We start from the raw sequence: 5279 nt of genomic DNA on the forward strand, positions 1-5279 counted from the left end.
TAATGGTGCTCTGGCGAGAGCTCCGGTTTCCCGACTGCAGCGGAGGAAAGGCTGCGCCATGTGCGGGGCTGAGTAAGGGCTGCAAACACATAGGAGTTAAGGCAGAAATGTCAGGGCGATAATCGTGCTCTATTTTGCGTGCATGCGTGCACACATAGTGTGTGTACAAAACTAAAGATAGAGCAGGATGACATTATCATTCCTAGTAGGGTTGTATTTCCCCCCCTGGCAGGACACAGATATTCAACAGGTGGATATGTGGCGATGTGAGAGGCTTCACCCGCTGTATTTCTGCCTGACATTTAGGTTATAAATTCCCTCTGACATACAGTTTACATCTCCCGCCCTCCAAGCATATGTATACAGGGCTGTCAATTTCATGTACCTGATGAAGTGGACAGTCCACAAAAGTCTATGCTAGAATAAATTTATTAGCCTTCAAGTGGCACAAGATTCTTTGTTGTTAAAGTCCTAAGAGTGTAACTTACATGCTCCCTTTTCTGCCCTTTTCAGTAGAGGAAAGCTTTTGATTTATATTTATTTTTAACAGCAAACATATTTAATGGGGGCAGGTCTCCTGTGCCTTTAAAGTTTAAATGAGGGGACTGCAACACAGCCAGAAGTTCAACTATTGCAACACTCTCCCATTATGAAGGCAGCACCGATTGAATTTCTGCCTACTGCACAACTTTGAAAGACACGGGAGGCTTCCCAGTTGAAGCCCAACATTGTATCTGTAATGTGGACATCCACCACCTAATAAACTCCCAATGGGCCTTTTTACCCTTGTATGAAACCTTCACTTCAAGTTCTGATGGGCTGCAGGTATCAAACATAAATCTCAGTTTGGCACACCTTCCTTGAACCACATGTGGAATAAATGGCCTGGGCCAATAACTACTAGAATATATCACACCACACAAACCACATACACAAAACACAAATCTTAAGTCTGTTACAGCATAAACCCATGTGTGTTTACACAGAAATAAGGCCCACAGAGTTCAGCGGGACTCCTAGGTATGTGTGCGCAGGACTGCAGCCTTAAAAGACCTGTTCAACAGCGCATTTTCAGGCTAAAAGGATGCTGTTCATCCTAAATGCCCATACTACCAGCGCTGGGAATTGTGGGAGATCCTGCTCTGTGTGCCATATTCCTAGAGCCTGGACCAAGACATTTTGCTGCCTGAGAAGGCAAGATGGCATCCCACCCTATTCCACATATAGAAGAAGCCAGCCAGACTGAAAATCTTATTTCAACAGTGGCAACAGGACAGCATCCTCCACCATATCTGGGGGTATCAGGCAACCTTAGGCAGCACAGGTCCACGTGGCATACAGCTCTGTCCACCAACTCGCTGCCACTCCTTCCCCGGGATCTGCTGCCTGCGGGAGGGACCTCACTCCTCCTATTGGTAGGGCCGGCCCTGCATATTCCCATCCTCTCCCACCTCCAGCTTCTATACAAGTTATTCCTGCTGCGGATCAGGGAGGTTAGATGGGGCAAGGTGGGAAAGGATCAGACACTTCCTATTCCACGCATTGCCTTTGTTGGGGGCAGGGGAAGGATCAAGGGAGGCTGTTTATACCATTTATTTACAAGCAAAACTAATTATATGGTTTATGCTGGCTTTTAAATCCCTCACCCACTGGCTGCCTCTTCTCACAAACAGCCTACCATTTTCAGTATTTAAAACAAAAAAGCAGTTTATTCCCACAGCCAATGAGGAAGCAGCCTCATCCAGAGAGCAAAAGAACTTTTTGGCGGTAGAAGGCGTGATTACTTCAAGGCAGCGCAAAGAAAAGGCGCCTATTGAACGCAGCCGGTTGCGTGTGTTTCACATTGATTCCAATTTATGCATACCCCGCATATGGAGGTGTCTATTCAGAACAGGAAATGGTGGCTGAGTTAAGCGTTTGATTTTTCCTATCTCTTCGGTCCCCGCCGGCCGGAACTGACGCGTGCGCACTAGACTGTGGTCTAGACCCGCCCGTCACCCTGGAAGCGCCGCGCCGCCCGCCCGCCCGCCCGCCAAAGGCGCGCAGGGCGGGGGGACGAGCGGGCTTGCTAAGATCAAGATCACGCACATTACGTTTACGTCGCTTGTGGAAGGGCTGCTGCAAGCCCCCGTCACCGACCAAAAGGACAACCATAACGTGTGTCCTTGATGTGTTTTTATAAAGGCAGTGTAGATCCATGGAGTCCACGGATCAGATCTTGAATCTTCTCTGTTTGGGCATTTTAGCCTGGCTGGCAACCTTAGATTCAGACGCTCTGCAGTGCAGCAAAAAGGACAGGGCAAACTTTCAATGCTGGCCCCGGGCAGATGGAAGCCGGAGTCCAATAAAGGGTTCCACACCTGTGCCTTAAGTTCAGTGGGACTGAATCACCCTACAAGTCTAGAGAATTATAATAGGCTGCTGTATCCAAGGTATCGCCAGTTGTGCAAACAGTGCAAGAGGTGTTGTTCCGCTGGCATTTGCACAAGCACCAGTAGAACAACTAGCTCAAGCAGCAGCTACCCTAATGTGTCGTGAAAATGCTTGCACGACGGCTTGGATACAGCACTCGCACACGGTGCGAGTGGAATGACAACACTGGATACAACCCAATGTTCTGACTACTGTGTTGTTGTTGTTCAGTCGTTCAGTCGTGTCCGACTCTTCGTGACCCCATGGACCATAGCACGCCAGGCCTTCCTGTCCTGCGCTCTCTCCCGGAGTGTGCTCAAGTTCATATTCATTGCATCCGTGATGCTATCTAGCCATCTCATCCTCTGCTGTCCCCTTCTCCTTTTGCCTTCAGTCTTTCCCAGCATCAGGGTCTTTTCCAGGGAGTTTTCTCTTCGCATTAGGTGGCCAAAATATTGGAGCTTCAGCTTCAGTATCTGTCCTTCCAATGAGCACTCAGGGTTAATTTCCTTTAGGATGGACTGATTTGACCTCCTTGCAGTCCAGGGGACTCGTAAGAGTCTTCTCCAGCACCACAGTTCGAAAGCATCAATTCTTCGGCGCTCAGCCTTCCTTATAGTCCAGCTCTCACAGCCATACATTACTACTGGGAAAACCATAGCTTTGATTAGACGGACCTTTGTCGGCAAGGTGATGTCTCTGCTTCTTACTATGCTGTCTAGGTTGGCCATAGCTTTCCTCCCAAGGAGCAAGCGTCTTTTAATTTCATGGCTACAGTCACCGTCTGCGGTGATCTTGGAGCCCAAGAAAGTAAAATCTGTCACTGCTTCCATTTCTTCCCCTTCTATATGCCAGGAAGTGATGGGGCCAGATGACATGATCTTAGTTTTTTTAATGTTGAGTTTCAAACCAGCTTTTGCACTCTCCTCTTTCACCCTCAACAAGAGGCTCTTGAGATCCTCTTCGCTTTCTGCCATTAGGGTGGTATCGTCTGCATATCGGAGGTTGTTGATAATTCTCCCAGCAATCTTAATTCCGACCTCTGATTCATCCAACCCGGCATTTCTCATGATGTACTCTGCATATAAGTTAAATAAGCAGGGTGACAATATGCAGCCTTGTCGTACTCCTTTCCCAATTTTGAACCAATCGGTTGTTCCATGTCTGGTTCTGACTGTTGCTTCTTGACCCTCGTACAGGTTTCTCAGGAGACAGGTAAGGTGGTCTGGTACTCCCATCACTTTCAGAATTTGCCACAGTTTGTTGTGATCCACACAATCAAAGGCTTTAGCATAGTCAATGAAGCAGAAATAGACGTTTTTCTGGAATTCTCTTGCTTTCTCCATGATGCAGCGAATGTTGGCGATTTGATCTCTAGTTCCTCTGCCTCTTCTAAACCCAGCTTGCACTTCCGGTAGTTCTCGGTTCACATACTGCTGAAGCCTAGCTTGTAGGATTTTGAGCATCACCTTGCTGGCATGTGAAATGAGCGCAATTGTGCGGTAGTTTGAACACTCTTTGGCGTTGCCCTTCTTTGGAATTGGAATGTAAACTGACCTTTTCCAGTCTTGTGGCCACTGTTGAGTGTTCCAGATTTGTTGGCATATTGAATGCAGCACTTTAACAGCATCATCTTTTAGGATTTTAAATAGCTCGGCTGGAATACTGTCATCTCCGCTAGCTTTGTTGTTACTAATGCCTCCTAAGGCCCACTTGACTTCACTCTCGAGGATGTCCGGCTCAAGTTCAGTGACCGCACTATCATGGCTATCAGGGACATTCAGATCTTTCCTGTATAGTTCTTCTGTGTATTCTTGCCACCTCTTCTTAATCTCATCTGCTTCTGTTAGGTCCCTGCCTTCTTTGTCCTTGATCATGCCCGTCTTTGCACAAAACGTTCCCTTGAGATCTCCGATTTTCTTGAAGAGATCTCTAGTCTTTCCCATTCTGTTGTTTTCCTCGATTTCTTTGCATTGTTCATTTAAGAAGGCCTTCTTGTCTCTCCTTGCTATTCTCTGGAACTCTGCATTCAGTTGGCTATATCTTCCCCTTTCTCCCTTGCTTTTCGCTTCCCTTCTTTCCTCAGCTACTTGTAAAGCCTCATCAGACAGCCACTTGGCTTTCTTGCATTTCTTTTTCTTTGGGACGGATTTCGTTGCTGCCTCCTGAACAATGTTACGGACCTCCGTCCATAGTTCCTCAGGCACTCTGTCTATCAGGTCTAATCCCTGAAATCTATTCCTCACCTCCACTGTATATTCATCAGGGATATGATTTAGGTCATACCTGAACGGTTTAGTGGTTTTCCCGACGTTCTTCAATTTAAGCCGAAATTTTGCAAGAAGCAGCTCATGATCTGAGCCACAGTCAGCTCCAGGTCTTGTTTTTACTGACTGTATGGAGCTTCTCCATCTTTGGCTGCAAAGGACATAATCAATCTGATGTCGATATTGACCATCTGGTGACGTCCATGTGTAGAGTCGCCTCTTGTGCTGTTGGAAAAGAGTGTTTGCTATGATCAGCATGTTCTCTTGGCAAAACTCTATTAGCTTTTGTCCTGCTTCATTTTGTACACCAAGGCCATGCCTGCCTGTTATCCCGGTGATTTCTTGACTTCCTACTTTAGCATTCCAATCCCCTATGATGAAGAGGACATCTTTTTTTGGTGTTAGTTCTAGAAGGTGTTGTAGGTCTTCATAGAACCGATCAACCTCACCTTCTTCAGCCTCAGTGGTTGGGGCATAGACTTGAATTACTGTGATGTTGAATGGTTTGCCTTGGATTCGTACTGAGATCATTCTATCATTTTTAAGATTGTACCCCAATACTGCTTTTCCCACCCTTTTGTTGACTATGAGTGCTACTCC

The sequence above is a fragment of the Heloderma suspectum genome, chromosome 7 (genome assembly GCF_057233095.1).
Source record: "Heloderma suspectum isolate Gila_16-S chromosome 7, 16-S_ref, whole genome shotgun sequence".
NCBI lineage: Eukaryota > Metazoa > Chordata > Lepidosauria > Squamata > Helodermatidae > Heloderma > Heloderma suspectum.